We start from the raw sequence: 17,210 nt of genomic DNA, 5'->3' as shown, positions 1-17,210 counted from the left end.
AAATCAACTACAAGATGAGGCATGGGAAAAATTAGATATGGCAGTAACCCTAAAAAATAGTAAACTCTTATGGGAGACAATTAATTGCCCTTTCCTAAAAAATGATACAATTCCCGTAGTGACTTCAAATGTTAGTTGTGCAGATTGGATAGAGCACTTTTCAAAGGTTTTTAACACGGATGTTCCGATTTTGCAAAGCTTAGGCACTTGGCCGATTATCACTTTATCCATTACCTTGAACGAGGTCTTGGCAGGTTTGGAAAAAAGTAGTGGCGGCAAGGCCCCCGGCCCGGATGGAGTGCCAACTGATTTATATAAACATGAGAAATCACTATGGGCACCCATCCTCACTCGTTTTTTTAATGCAGCCATCGAATTTGAACTCCCACAGACATGGGGTCAATCAATTATAATCCCACTTTTCAAAAAGGGTTCCAGGGCCGAGGCCTGGAATTATAGGCCTATCTCCCTCCTAGACTCTTCTATTAAAATACTAAGTAGGGTCCTTCTGGCCAGACTGGAAACCTGGGCAGAAGAGGAATCCATTTTATCACCAATACAGTATGGGTTTAGGAGGGGGATAGGCACGATGGAGCAATGTGTTAACCTTAATCTTATAATTGATAAATACACTTTAGTCAAGGAAGGAAATATTTTTTTATGTTTCGCCGATCTTAACTCCGCCTTTGATCTGGTCGAACATTCGCTTTTATGGCCTGTTTTAATTGACATGGGAGCACCGAAAGATATTATATATTTTCTGGCTAGATTGTATGAAACTTTGACATGCAAGGTACGTTATGGAATGTTTGGTCAATGCACCCCTTTTTTTAATAGAGGTATACGGCAAGGATGCGTTTTAGCACCACTTTTGTTTTCGTTGTTTATTAATAGTGTAGATAAGATACTTAGATCTATCGCGGCAGATGCACCTTACATAGATGGTAAACCCATCCCAATTCTGCTCTATGCAGACGACGCAGTACTTTTATCGCGAACTCAAAATGGTCTGCAGCATCTCATTGATAACTTTTCTGTTTTTATAGCCTCAAGGAAACTGGTAATTAACAAGGGCAAAACCTTCACTATGGCATGTGCCAAAAAGACTAAACATAATAGGACCTTTGTTTTAGATAACGTCAGGCTAGAACCCGTCAAGAAATTTTGTTATCTAGGGATGACTTTTTCTGGGGACGGGGGCTGGTCTAGTGAGCAGGAGTCCGTACATTTAAAGCTGACAAGGAATATTAACAGCATCTTTAGATTTGCAACCAAGTTGGGGAACCGGAGAATTAAAGAAATGATCCATATTTATAACATGAGGTGCCTGTCATCTGCGTTGTATGGGACCGGTGTCTGGGGACATAATACAAGTAGCTGTAAACTGCTTCAACATCAGGAAAATCTTTTCCTTAATCGTTTATTATGTACCCCGGCATCCGCTTCCATAGAGATTCTACATAGGGAAGTAGGTTTAGCCTACATAGGAGATTTGGCAGCATTACGTCCCTTATCCCTATGGAGATCCATTTGGTCTGAAGCAGAAACGGAGTTCACGCAAACTGTTATCCAGGACTGTCTAAAATTAGACAATCACATGCGTATTCCCTGGTTCAGGCACATTCGGTTCTGGCTTCAGACGGTTTTAGGTCTTGACCCCTTCTTGAATCCGGAAATGGGCGTCCCGGTTTCTAAAAAGGAATTGAAAGATCTGTTTCTAGAAAACGTCAAGAAGGCCAGGTCTACCAGATATGCTTCCCAACAAACATTTGCCTTTTATAATGAACACATTGTCACTGAGGGTTACCAACAGTATCTGTCAACTGTTACCAGAAGCTCCCATCGCTTTGTTTTGACACGGTTGAGATTGGGCACTGTGCATCATCTGGTGTCTTTCCCACAAACTAGAAGGAGTAGCACTTTGCCCTGCCCTTGCGATGGGATATCCAAACAGAGCTATTGTCATTTTATGCTTTTTTGTAAATTTTATATTCCTTATAGGAAATTGTATTTAAAGCCTCTATTTTTAAAATGTAACATAAGAAGTACCAAAGATGCTTTGCAGTTACTGTTTGGTTTGAGTAGTGCAGATGTATGCTTCGATGTAGCTTCATTTATTTTAAAATGTATTTTTAGCAGGAAATCCATCATTATATGATTTATCACCTTGATATGATTCCAGTAACTATTTGTCACTATTGGTGTATTAGCTCTATTCATTTGAACCAACATTTCATTTTAACTGGTTAGACCTGTTATATGTTGTGAATCTTAACCTGCTCCTAAATTTTGTAACGATACTTGAACGTATGTGTATCATTCCAACTCTATCTGATAAGTTTTAGAACTATGCACTTTGTCACTTTGTTTATAGGAAACTCTGTAGGCTCTATAAATTAATGTAACTATTGAATTCTGTGGATATTCCGTATATGTAATATGCGAACTGATTGTTTTTTATCAAATTTATGATGTATTAAAAATGTATTTTTTTCATGTATGCTATATGGTTATACCTATATACCGAATAAAGCATTTGAAATTTGAATTTGAATTTGAGTAACCCAGCAGGCTTCACTAACTTGGGCAGTGAGGACCGGCGTCTCATCGCTCTTGAGAAAGGGACAGTTAACCGTATCCCAGAACAGTTTACTGTCCGATAGTTCCACAGCCTTAGTCAGGTTGCCCCAAGCTTCTTCCCGCAATTCCAGCTTTCTACGTTTTAAGTGCCCCTTATAAATGGCCCTGAGGGTAGTAATACTCGACCTATCTCTAGGCCTACAGGATAGGGCCTTCTTTAGGTTCTGGAGTGACTTAGTGCACAGGGAATCAAACCAACCCATCATTGGTTTGTGATTAGTGTGCTTGGTAGTGGTCAGGGTGTTTTCTACTATATCAATAATCTTATTAAAACTAGTTAAAATACCACAAGAGTCTGTACCATCATCCAGGCAGATAAGCAAGTCGGGCAAGCATGCTGCAACAATCTTAATCAACAATTTTTCGGAATTGTCGCCCTTCCATTTTATCCTATGACCATTTGGTTTACACGGGGCAATATCAGCAACAACAGGTTGGGTTGCTGGAGCGCGATTACCCCAGACATGCAGTGTTACCGTGACACAATTATGGTCGCTGATCGCAAGATCCAGTACGACCGGTGTATCACAATACCTGTAGATATCGTCAGACATCAGGAGATGGTCAATGACTGTGGCTGCATTCCTCCCAGTGAAGGTAGGGACGGGGTTACCGTCGCCACCTCCCAAAGGTTGCAACACAGCCAAGTCAAATTTTGCAAGGGCGGTGTTCAGAGACTCTCCATAGGGGCTGTGCTTAAAATGAAGACACCCTTCTCCTCTATCATCCTATACCCCACACACCTTAGTCAATTATAAAGGACGCAATGGAATGTTAAAATCCCCACCCCACAAAAATACAAAATTAGCATGATTGGCCCGTACAATCCCATCCAAGGACTTGACGACCTCGCGAATCGCGGTCGTTCGCATAGAGTCAGGCAAATTATTATAGAAGTTAATCAATAGGACATTACAGTCGTTCTTATGTCTCACCCACAACAATTGAGCATAACTTCCAATCATGACATATCTTATAACATGCACAGGAAGAATAACAGAAAGCAAAATAAGTAAACCCCCTTTATCTCTACCCATGTTCGAGCCTTGTGCTGGGAGATTATAAGTGGCATAACCATCGTAGGTGATGTCGTCTACACTCCAAGTCTCCTGCAAGCATAGGATGTCATAGGATTCCAGGGTTTATTTCCAGCCCAGGGCATCTAGTTTATTTTTCCAGCCCCCAATGTTCCAACTTGCTAGACCCTCGTCTGTCATTGTATAGTCCTGCCTCGGGCGTGACATCCCTAACCTGCAATATGTCGTCTACTACCTCTGTATTTGCTGGTTGAAGGAAGAGTTATTGTGTCCTTGCCTATGGTGTAAACATATGTTAGTTTTAATACCCTGGTCGCACGGTACTAGATCTTCATCTCTACTATGATCACGGTCCTCGATCATATTAGGTGGTACACCATCTAACGGCTTCAAGGTTTCCAGGAATCTTACTTCTACTCCCCCTATATCCTTTAAGTCTCCTGCTTCCTGAATGGAAGGATTCCGAGGGATAACATATGGGGCTAGGGGGTCCTTCCATAAAATACCACCCACTAGGGGGATCATATTTAGGTTCTCCTCAGATTTCTCTCCTAATTTCTCCTCTGCTTTCTCGCTCAGTGGTGGTCAATCTACCATCTCTAGGCAGCTATATCTATTCTTAATTGGGATACTGCTCCAACCATCCCAGAGAGGAGCTTCTCTGGGTCAGTTCCTGGGAAAATTACCTCCCCACTCCTCCCAGTCTGCACCCCGAAAACTGGGGCCCACTGTATGCCAAGTTCCTTCTCAGGGCAGTCTATTACGATTTCTGGAGGGGTAGAAAAAGGAAAGGTGCTGTGTACCAATTCCGTTATTTATATCAGCCTTTCCCCATGAGCAAATATAATCAACCATTCGGGGGTCTTCGAAGTTGACGATGACACAATCTCCCTGGATCGATTTCCTTCCATACCCCACCCAAGGGGCCCTGCGGGCCATGAGGTTCTTACTCGACCAGATGGGCGGTAGTGGGCGATTGGAGTTTAACCAGTGTTGGACCTTATTTCTTAAAGACCAACTGGATTCTGTGGCTGGATCGGCCAATTCTGGTACTCCGGTCATCACAACCACGTAAGGGCTAACCTCGGGGGGCAAGTTAACGGGGAATCTGTTGTTGGGGGTCCCCTATCCCAGTTCCTCATGGCATTTAAGGCAGGAGGCTTAGGGGTCTTATTATTTTGTACCTGATTTATCTGTGGGGTTGGTTTTGGAGATCTTTCTACAGCCTTACTATTTTGTACCTGATTAATCTGTGGGGTTGTGCCTGTAGGCTTTTCCACAGGGTGCCTTTCTTTTGCCATCAGGGGTATTGGTTTTGCTGCTGGCCCTGGAGGTGTTAATTTTTTGACTTGTTGTACAGATGATTTGTTACAAGTCTGCTTGTTCTGCTTTTGCAGCCCATGATTTAGGGAATTTTTTGTAAGGGCTCTCAAGTCAATTAACTGTTTTTCAATTAATAATAATCTTGCTTCAATTGGGGTTAAACATGAATTAAATATATCCCGCATATTTTTTAATAGTTGGCTATCAATCTCATTTATGACATTATCCTCTAGAGAAATAACCGATATATCCTGAGTAATAGGTCCAGGGGTCTCGGCTGTGGCTTGATTATGGGGCATCGTACTCCTATCTTCCTCCCCTCGCCGTGCAGTATAATCTTGCTTCTCAGCTTGATTTTGTGATGTCTCTCTAGTCTGTTGGGTTTTAGATTTTTTTGTTTTTTCCTTTTTTTTCCCGCACTGCACCCTCCCTCCTGCCCCTCAACTGTCTTGCTTCCTCTGGTGTCATTTGGGTAGCTAAGTCAGGGGGTTTTTCCAGGTCCAAACTTATCTGGGAGTCGGATGGTAGTAAATGCGAGGCCGATAAATCGACTGTGTTTGGGAGAATATGGATATCGGCACGGACTTCCATCAGCCCATGGTCCCTAGCATGCTCAGGTGTTCTAGCAGTTGCCAGGAGGCCCAGGGAAGATCTTTTAGCATTGGCTAATTCTAGGTCCTGTGATACTCTTCGTTCCATAATAGACATACCTTGGTCTATAAAGCTATTTGCCCTAATAATAAAGCTATCCAAGGGGCCTATCAGCTGGGCATCTCCTGCAGCTGTTTTACTTCTACTTCCCCGAGTTGACATAATATAGGCTTTAGTACTGGGAATAGTCCCCGGTATAATGATTATTACGTATATCAAGAAGACCAGTTTAACTGTTATATAATGCAAAAGTACATACAGGTTACACTCAAGTCCGGTGTGGGTACGATTAGAGGGGGGGCCCGGTCCGGTCTCTCACGGTCTATAACGGGCTAAAACGGGCCCAGCCTTGGCCCGGCACTCGCCCGCGCGCGTCCCGCGATGCGGGAGCAAAGAATTGATATATACTTTACGGGCAGTAGGCGGGGCCACGTAGGGGCAGAGCGGGAAGAGAACCCAGTTGCGGCCGATTAGGTGTTCCTTGGCCCCCTGGTCCTCGCAGTCCCGCTACACGCCCGTGGAAAGATCCTGCCTCTGTGGTCTCAAGTCCGCGTGCTAAAGCAGCAAAGTCCTTGCACTCGAAAATGCCCCTTCAATGAGCCCTGGTGATTCGATGAAAGTAACCAGCAGTGTCTGCAGCCTCGAGAGGCACCCGCGGTGCGGGGGCCGCGAGGCGCTGTAATGTCTGTAGGGGCTGGGCGGGAAGAGAACCCAGGTGCGGCCGAATAGGTGTTACTTGGCCCCCTGGTCCTCGCAGTCCCGCTACACGCCCGTGGATAGATCCTGCCTCTGTGGTCCCAAGTGTGCGTGCAAAAGCGGCAAAGTCCTTGAACTCGAAAATGCCCCTTCAATGAGCCCTGGTGATTCGATGAAAGTAACCAGCAGTGTCTGCAGCCTCGAGTGGCTCCCGCGGAGCGGGGGCAGCGAGGCGCTGTAATGGGCGTAGGGGCGGGGCGGGAAGAGAACCCAGGTGCGGCCGATTAGGTGTTACTTGGCCCCCTGGTCCTCGCAGTCCCGCTACACGCCCGTGGAAAGATCCTGCCTCTGTGGTCCCAAGTCTGCGTGCAAAAGCAGCAAAGTCCTTGCACTTGAAAATGCCCCTTCAATGAGCCCTGGTGATTCGATGAAAGTAACCAGCAGTGTCTGCAGCCTCGAGCGGCACCCCTGCTACAATACAAGAGGTTCAAACTGAGAGACTAATCACATTTGATAAACCTGCAGTGAATAAAAAAGGACTATGCAACAATGCCATGGAACTTGTGCCTCTTGAAACCCAAATTGCAACAGTTCGTCAAGAAACACCTGTCTACAATGATGTAGCATCGGACTATACTAATGTCGCCAAGAAAGATCCAAAGACTAAAGAAAATCCGGAAGCAATTCCAACAATTGACAGAACTGCATCTGGCTACTTCATCAATTTTTATGACTTTTCTGAAGATCCAAGCGAGCCTGAAGAAATGCCAGTAGCAAAAACTTTCAAAGACAAAGTAACTGAACTCTTTCATCAACTCAAAGAAACCTATCTGATTTCTCCATGGATTGAATTTTGGATTGTGTTGGGTGTACTTTTCCTCCTGCTGTGCCTCATCATGGTTCTTTGTTTGGGAAAATTCCTTGAAGGAAAATACAGTACAATGGACACAGCAAGTCAGAACATCAACTTGGTCCTAAAACCTCACAAGTCATCTAACATCGAGAAAAGAGAACTATCATCAGTGAATGTCACAGCCAATCCAATACCCGGTGGGGTAGCATGGGACAAAACGGATTATGAAATCTATGGCCCGATTGAGCTCTTGAAATATCCACATCAGTTCAAGGTTTCATTAAGTGACTTTGTAAAACCAAGTACTTTCGCTGATGATTGGGACTTTGAAAGTATTAAAGATATGATGTCAGATTTGGTTATGTCAGCAAAATTTACAGAACATGATTACTTACAGGGTTCATCAAATTATGAAGAATTGTACTGTTATAATCACTTTGGGCATCACTATTTGCATAAATCTGCTCAACCTAGAAATGTTTTTAAATGTTTTTAATTATAATCAATGGGAACATTGTGCAACTCCACCTAAAAGCAGCTCGAAAACATTTTGTGAGAAATTCCCATACTTCTCAGGGTTTAACGTAAGTGATGCAGAAACGTTTTATTTCTAAATATTAAATAAGACAGGCATTAAAACAATGTTATATTCACAAAACAAGACCTAGACCAAGCAGGCATAGAACATTCAATCAATTAGTGGTGTACCATCAAATGCAAAACCTTTTTGCACACTACTCCTCTCTTTTAATTGCTGAGGTAGGAGGTACACCCAAATTATGCCACAGTTAAAAAACAAATGCCCAAACCCTTGAAAAACACAAGCCTGTTGTGAGACAACAGAAAACACACACCTATGTGCCTAAATAGGTAAATGGACAAAACTAGAAAAAAGTGTGTGTGAGCGAGATGGCGCCTCACGGGCGAACCACCAACGGGAACCTGGCAGGTACTCACCAGGATTGCCCTGATCTCATCATTGGCGTCATCAAGCTCAAAAGAAAGAATAGTGTCCACAAAACAAACAACACAGTGTGTGTGTGAGGGAATGCAGTGTGTGGGAGTAACAAACAAACACAAAACGTGCTCAACCACAAATACATAAAAGACCACAAACAACAGGGAACTTAGCTTTATTCTGTCACTTTTGTGTTGGTCGTGGGATGTTAAAACAGTGAGAATGGCTAATACCTATCTAGCCATACTCCACTTGCCGACACGTTTCATTGCCACTTCCATTTCGGGCAATTTCTTCAGGGCATCAAAGATTTTTAAGCCACTGCATGAGGACATTCATTGTCTTCACAACTGAAATACAAATAAAACACACACATATAGTTTGTCATCCTTTCATGTATAGAAGCCAAAGGGTAGAAGGCTTCAAAATGTGAGGGGTCTCAAAATCACACACAACATCCAGCTATTTACCCTCAATTGACCACGTTGGCTCATACCAGTCGAGAGGTCCAAACCATAATAGGTTTCAGGGTGACTCCAGGTGTGAGTCACTCTTCTTTCCGCAATTTTGCTAGGAAAAATAGAGCATATGTAGTATTAATCTCTATATATCTCTAGTTGTGACACACCTTCAGGTGTTGTGAGCCCTTACGACTCCCTATATTCTACCAGGGGGCCATTTGAATGTAATTGATATCTCGTAAAAAACCCCGTTCAGCAATAACCGACAGAGCTTTCTGAGAAGTAAACACTCTGTTCGATGGCGTACCAGGGTGGTGCATAGTAGAAGCGCAAATATGGTGATGGTCCCACTGGACCACTATACACAGAATTTAAAACACCCGTCTACGTGCTCGGAAATACAGAGTCTCTTCAGTATTAGTATCGTTAGGCCAAAATTAATATATCGCGGTTTGACAACACGATACACAACATATGGGGCCATTATTTTGGAATCTAAGCATATCACACTGCAAAGTATTGCGGGGTTTATGTTTACTTCGGAACCTCGCCACACCATTCCAACAACTTGGCAATTAACAGGGCCCGGAGAATAGAAGGATATGCATCTTACCGGTGGAGGAGAAGAAAAACGCGCTGACTCAGCACTCGCGAACACCAGGAAACAACTCCTCTAGCTAGAAGTAGTTCCGGGCGTTGTGCACACACTCGCGAGGTATCGCGAGAGTACGGGTCCGCCATTTTGGAACGGGTAAAAGACCCATACAACAGGGGGAAAACGGAGAAAACCTGGGTCGTGGTTCCCGGCCACAAGACTGCTTTGCAGGGCCCCAAACGGATATAAATGTGGGCACAATTCCACTGTAATAAAGGGGTCACAAACACACTTTAAAAAAGTCATAGGAAAGTGGAGATAAAACCTCATAATGTCGCCTGAGCACGGATACACCATATTGAAGCCCAATCTATTAAGAAAGGACAACAGGTACAGAGATGAGTAAATACGTGAGGGTCTCTAATCTGATTACAGCAACAAAAAGGGACCAAAGCTGGATGTTGCTTTTTTTGATCAAGGAAGGGTGTGCTTATTCCACTTTGTAAACAGAAAAAACTTATAGGGCGGTCTCATAGTGCAATAGTCCAATAGTACATATATGTTAATGCACTCAAATATAGTGCCAATCAGTATGTCGGACCAATAAGATGCGGGGCCAGGTCCAATGTCTAACAAAAATTACATAATAAAGTACCAGTGGGTGCTAAGCTGTTATAATGGTGTTAACAGAGAGAGACTGTATCTCAATGTAAAGATTAATGGAACTTAGTGCACTTTGTTCCATTCCAAAAGTTCATTAAGACCTGTCCTTTCGCATTTTTCTTGGTAGATCCATCTGGCTTCCTTGGTGGTAAGCAGCCGCTCCACCATTCCAGAATCGCCTGTGACTTTCTCTAACACTACCCACTTGAAAGAGTGTTTGTTGGTGTGGCAGTGCTGGACCAATTTGGTGGTAATTTTCCCTGCCCTGATTGTGCAGAGATGTTCTTGTATCCGCGTTTTAATTTTTCGGGTGGTAAGTCCAATGTACTGTAAACCACATTCGCACTCAAGCCTGTACACCACATTAGTGGTGTTGCAATTGCTCAACTGGGTTAAAAACCATTCTCTACCTGATTGCAAAGTGACCACTGTCGTCTTAGATGTTAATGGACAGACAGAACACCCACCACAGAGAAAATGTCCATTAGGGACTGTGCTGTTTTTGGACGCATTTCTGACCTGTGCCCTGGTGTGAACTAGTTCGTCCTCAAGGTAACTGCACGCTTAAAGGCAAACCTCGACGGTGGCAATTTAAAATCGCCGCTAGACAATAAGGACCAGTGCTTGCTTATAGATTGCCTTATTTTCGTAGCTAGTGGATCAAAGGTCATAACCACAGGAAGACAGTCACTTTTTTCTTTTTGATTAATCTCAAGAAGGGCACTCCTAGGTGTATTCAGTGCTCGTTTCTTAGCTTGTTTTATGATCTTGACAGGGTAATTCCTTTTTTCAAATTTCTCACACAAGGATTGTGCCTGATCCATGTATATGTCCGTGGTGGAACAGTTTCTACGGTATCTGAGAAACTGCCCCACCGGCAGGTTGTCTCTCAAGGCCCTCGGATGGTATGAGTCATACGCCAAAAGAGAGTTCCTGTCGGTGGGTTTGTGATGAACACTAGTCACAAACCACCTTCCTTGGCTTCAATGTCCAAATCAAGGTACACTGCCGATTCCCGGCTGTAGGACCACGTAAAACGCAGACATTGGTCTTGTAAATTAGGCCAGGTAAGAAATTCTAGGAGTTTTGCTTCGTCTCCAGCCCAGACACAGAGCACGTCGTCTATATATCTCCTCCAAAGACGGACATGGTCTCTGAAGGGATTGGTGGAAGGATAGACTACGTGCCCCGCAAATTGGCCTACGTAGATACAGGCCAGACTGGCTGCCATCGTGGCCCCCATTGAAGTACCTGTAGTCTGCAGGAACATTATATCCTTGTAGCTAAAGCAGTTTCTAGTTAGGGCCAATTCAATGCACTGTAAAATAAAAGTTTGTGGTGCATCATAGAACCATTCCTGCGACCCCAGGGCGCGCGCTGCTGCCACAAGCGTAGCATCCTGAGGGATGCAGGAGTACAAAGACTCAATGTCTATTGTAACCAATATCTCGGTGCATGGATCAAAAGACATATCCTTGATGACATTCAAAATGTCCATGGTGTCCTTAACAAAAGATTGCTGTGTAACAACAGATTCGAGTAGAAAATAGTCCGCGAATTGCGATAATGGTTCCAGGACAGACTGTATACCACACACAATAGGCCTGCCCGGTGGGGGCCGGGCAGGCTTATGAATTTTTGGAAGGATGTAGAATGCAGGAGTTCTGGGGCTGGTGTTCACCAGAAACTCCGCTTTTTTCACCGAGATCCAGTTCTTTTCTTTAGCTTCTCCTGCCATTCTTTTTATGATGGTAAGTAACTCAGGGGTAGGATCTTTGTTTAATGGCTGGTAATTTGCTCGGACATTGAGTATGCGATAGACCTCTGTCTCATAATCACATGTGTTAAGCACAACTACCGCTCCACCCTTGTCTGCGCTTTTTATGGTTAAATCACTGTTGTTCTGCAAACTCTTCACAGCTTCCCAATCCAATCTAGACATGTTCTTGTGGTTGGTACTCATTTGTTCAATTTCTAGCAACTCTATGTCTTGAAGAACTCTAGACTCAAAAAACGCAATTTCAGGGCCCAAAGACCCACCCGGGGGTACAAAAGTAGAAAGTTTCCTTAAGTTTGCATTAAACCCTCTTTGGTCTTCCTGTGGTTGATTCGCAAAGAATTTTTTCAGTTTTATCTTTCGGACTGTTTCAAAAAACTCTACTCTACATTTAAAAAAGTCATGGGTAGGTGTCGGGACAAAGCCTAAACCTTTATTAAGCACTCTTAGTTCGCTTTCAGACAGGGTATGGTTTGACACGTTTCCACTATGTTGTTTATAGGGGTTGTCTGCCCCTGCTCCGGGTTTGTCGTGGGGAGAATGCCTGCCATTGAGGTGGAGGTCGGTTGCCACGACCTCTTCCTTTTCCTGCTTGTCCTCCCCCCCTGTTGGCCCCCTGGCCCTGGCCTAAAAAAGAGCGTAACAGTACCCCTAGATCAGCGTTGTTTTGTTCCTGGGGGTTGAATCTCACTCTATTGGTTTGGGGCCTATCTTGTTCGTCCTGACTGGATGTGTTGTCGAATGTCCAGTTCGCAGGTGTGCGTCTTTGTTGTTGTCGACCACCCCGCCCTCTACGTGGCCCACTTTGATTAACTTGTTCTGGCCCTGACTGATAGTATGTGTCATTAACGTAGGGGAAAGCCCATTTGTGAGAATATCTTTGGTGATTTCTCTGGAGACCCTTAATTTTCTGGTTGATCATATAACTCTTATATTCGTTCAGGTCGTCTTGTATTTTGGAGAGATGTTCTTTAGCGTTAGTGAGAGTGTTATCCCGACTAATACTTTCCTCCAGTTCTAAAATTTCTTTCAGGAGTTCCTCACTCAAACGTTGAGCTGTGCTAATAATGAGGATTAGCCAGTCCCTGGTGCATTTGTTGGCTATATAGCTCCAGTCTAACCTGAACTTTTTGTCATCCAGAAAAATCCTGGGTTCTATTCTCACTATGAGACTCGCTGGTGAGGCTCCTGATGTATAGTATTCAGATATTAACGCCCCATGAAGGGCAATCCTAACTTGTTTCTTTTTAAGATTGCTAAGCTTTTCCCATTCTTCTCTAACTGTTGTATTCCCTAAAAAAGGAAAATCAGAGAGTAATGAAGGTCCTGCTAAAATTGCGGCTATCTGGTCGTCTGTGAATGCTAGACAATTCTTGTCCATGGTATGGATAGGTTATCCACTGGATGTAGAATGTGGTGGGACACCCACAACAAGGAGCAAAAGGATGACAAGTAAAATCAAGGGAGAAGGAAATATTTAGGGCAGGAAAAAAGGTCTCACGGCTGGGCCGCCGTCCACGCTACAGTTAACAACAAGGATCTTAGAGGAAAAAACGGTCATAGGTCGCCCTCCACTCAATTATATATTCACAAAACAAGACCTAGACCTAGCAGGCATAGAACATTCAATCAATTAGTGGTGTACCATCAAATGCGAAACCTTTTTGCACACTACTCCTCTCTTTTAATTGCTGAGGTAGGAGGTACACCCAAATTATGCCACAGTTAAAAAACAACTGCCCAAACCCTTGAAAAAAACAAGCCGGTTGTGAGACAACAGAAAACACACACCTATGTGCCTAAATAGGTAAATGGAGAAAACTAGAAAAAAGTGTGTGTGAGCGAGATGGCGCCTCACGGGCGAACCACCAACGGGAACCTGGCAGGTACTCACCAGGATTGCCCTGATCTCATCATTGGCGTCATCAAGCTCAAAAGAAAGAATAGTGTCCACAAAACAAACAACACAGTGTTTGTGAGGGAATGCAGTGTGTGGGAGTAACAAACAAACACAAAACGTGTTCAACCACAAATACGTAAAAGACCACAAACAACACGGAACTTAGCTTTATTCTGTCACTTTCGTGTTGGTCGTGGGATGTTAAAACAGTGAGATTGGCTAATACCTATCTAGCCATACTCCACTTGCCAACATGTTTCATTGCCACTTCCATTTCGGGCAATTTCTTCAGGGCATCACAGATTTTTAAGCCACTGCATGAGGACATTCGTTGTCTTCACAACTGAAATACAAATAAAAACACACATATAGTTTGTCATCCTTTCATGTATAGAAGCCAAAGGGTAGAAGGCTTCAAAATGTGAGGGGTCCTAATCTTTTGTTAAGGACTCCATGGACATTGTAAATGTCATCAAGGATATGTCTTTTGATCCATGCACCGAGATATTGGTTACAATAGACATTGAGTCTTTGTACTCCTGCATCCCTCAGGACGCTACGCTTGTGGCAGCAGCGCGCGCCCTGAGGTTGCAGGAATGGTTCTATGATGCACCACAAACTTTGTTTTACAGTGCATTGAATTGGCCCTAACTAGAAACTTCTTTAGCTACAAGGATAAGATGTTCCTGCAGACTACAGGTACTTCAATGGGGGCCACGATGGCACCCAGTCTGGCCTGTATCTACGTGGTCCAATTTGAGGAGCACGTCGTCTATCCTTCCACCAATCCCTTTATAGACCATGTCCGTCTCTGGAGGAGATATATAGACGACGTGCTCTGTGTCTGGGCTGGAGAGGAAGCAAGACTCCTAGAATTTCTTACCTGGCTTAATGTACAAGACCAATGTCTGCGTTTTACGTGGTCCTACAGCCGGGAATTGGCAGTGTACCTTGATTTGGACATTGCAGCCAAGGAAGGTGGTCTTGTGACTAGTGTTCATCACAAACCCACCGACAGGAACTCTCTTTTGGCGTATGACTCATACCATCCGAGGGCCTTAAGAGACAACCTGCCGGTGGGGCAGTTTCTCAGATACCGTAGAAACTGTTCCACCACGGACATATACATGGATCAGGCACAATCCTTGTGTGAGAAATTTGAAAAAAGGAATTACCTTGTCAAGATTGTAAAACAAGCTACGAAAAGAGCACTGAATACACCTAGGAGTGCCCTTCTTGAGATTAATCATCAAAAAGAAAAAAGTGACTGTCTTCCTGTGGTTATGACCTTTGATCCACTAGCTACGAAAATAAGGCAATCTATACGCAAGCACTGGTCCTTATTGTCTAGCGGCGATTTTAAAATGCCACCGCCGAGGTTTGCCTTTAAGCGTGCAAGTAACCTTAAGGACAAACTAGTTCACACCAGGGCACAGGTAAGAAATGCGTCCAAAAACAGAACAGTCCCTAATGGACATTTTCCCTGTGGTGGGTGTTCTGTCTGTCCATTAACATCTAAGATGACAGTGGTCACTTTGCAATCAGGTAGAGAATGGTTTTTAACCCAGTTCAGCAATTGCAACACCACTAATGTGGTGTACAGGCTTGAGTGCGAATGTGGTTTACAGTACATTGGACTTACCACCCGAAAAATTAAAACGCGGATACAAGAACATCTCAGCACAATCAGGGCGGGAAACTTACAACCAAATTGGTCCAGCACTGCCACACCAACAAACACTCTTTCATGTGGGTAGTGTTAGAGAAAGTCACAGGCGATTCTGGAATGGTGGAGCGGCTGCTTACCACCAAGGAAGCCAGATGGATCTACCAAGAAAAATGCGAAAGGACAGGTCTTAATGAACTTTTGGAATGGAACAAAGTGCACTAAGTTCCATTAATCTTTACATTGAGACACAGTCTCTCTCTGTTAACACCATTATAACAGCTTAGCACCCACTGGTACTTTATTATGTAATTTTTATTAGACATTAGACCTGGCCCCGCATCTTATTGGTCCGACATACTGATTGGCACTATATTTGAGTGCATTAACATATATGTACTATTGGACTATTGCACTATGAGACCGCCCTATGAGTTTTTTCTGTTTACTTAGTGGAATAAGCACCCCCTTCCTTGATAAAAAAATACAACATCTGCTTTGGTCCCTTTTTGTTGCTGTAATCAGATTAGAGACCCTCACATATTTACTCATCTCTGTACCTGTTGTCCTTTCTTAATAGATTGGGCTTCAATATGGTGTATCCGTGCTCAGGCGACATTACGAGTTTCATCCCCACTTTCTTATGACTTTTTTAAAGTGTGTTTGTGACCCCTTTATTACATTGGAATTGTGCCCACATTTATATCCGTTTCTGGCCCCGCGAAGCAGTCTTGTGGCCGGGAACCACGACCCAGGTTTTCTCAGTTGACCCCCTGTTGTATGGGTCTTTTACCCATTCCAAAATGGCGGACCGGTACTCTCGCAATACCTCGCGAGTGTGTGCACAACGCCCGGAACTACTTCTAGCTAGAGGAGTTGTTTCCCGGTGTTCGCGAGTGCTGAGTCAACGCGTTTTTCTTCTCCTCCACCGGTAAGATGCATATCCTTCTATTCTCCGGGCCCTGTTAATTGCCAAACGGTTGGAATGGTGTGGCGAGGTTCCGAAGTAAACATAAACCCCGCAATACTTTGCAGTGTGATATGCTGAGATTCCAAAATAATGGTCCCATATGTTGTGTATCGCGTTGTGAAACCGTGATATAATAATTTTGGCCTAACGATACTAATACTGCAGAGACTCTGTATTTCCGAGCACATATATGGGTGTTTTAAATTCTGTGTATAGTTGTCCAGTGGGACCGTCACCATATTTGCACTTCTACTATGCACCACCCTGGTACGCCATCGAACAGAGTGTTTACTTCTCAGAAAGCTCTGTCGGTTATTGCTGAACGGGGTTTTTTACGAGATATCACTTACATCCAAATGGCCCCCTGGTAGAATATAGGGAGTCGTAAGGGCTCACAACACCTGAAGGTGTGTCACAACTAGAGATATATAGAGATTAATACTACATATGCTCTATTTTTCCTAGCAAAATTGTGGAAAGAAGAGTGACTCACACCTGGAGTCACCCTGAAACCTATTATGGTTTGGACCTCTCGACTGGTATGAGCCAACGTGGTCGATTGAGGGTAAATAGCTGGATGTTGTGTGTGATTTTGGGACCCCTCACATTTTGAAGCCTTCTACCCTTTGGCTTCTATACATGAAAGGATGACAGAATATATGTGAGTTTTTATTTGTATTTCAGTTGTGAAGACAACGAATGTCCTCATGCAGTGGCTTAAAAATCTGTGATGCCCTGAAGAAATTGCCCGAAATGGAAGTGGCAATGAAACATGTCGGCAAGTGGAGTATGGCTAGATAGGTGTTAGCCATTCTCACTGTTTTAACATCCCACGACCAACACGAAAGTGACAGAATAAAGCTAAGTTCCGTGTTGTTTGTGGTCTTTTACGTATTTGTGGTTGAACACGTTTTGTGTTTGTTTGTTACTCCCACACACTGCATTCCCTCACAAACACTGTGTTGTTTGTTTTGTGGACACTATTCTTTATTTTGAGCTTGATGACGCCAATGATGAGAT

Source organism: Lissotriton helveticus, chromosome 10, assembly GCF_964261635.1.
Source record: "Lissotriton helveticus chromosome 10, aLisHel1.1, whole genome shotgun sequence".
Classification (NCBI taxonomy): Eukaryota; Metazoa; Chordata; class Amphibia; order Caudata; family Salamandridae; genus Lissotriton; species Lissotriton helveticus.
The sequence above is the reverse complement of the archived record's forward strand: the minus strand, read 5'-3'. Positions refer to the sequence as shown.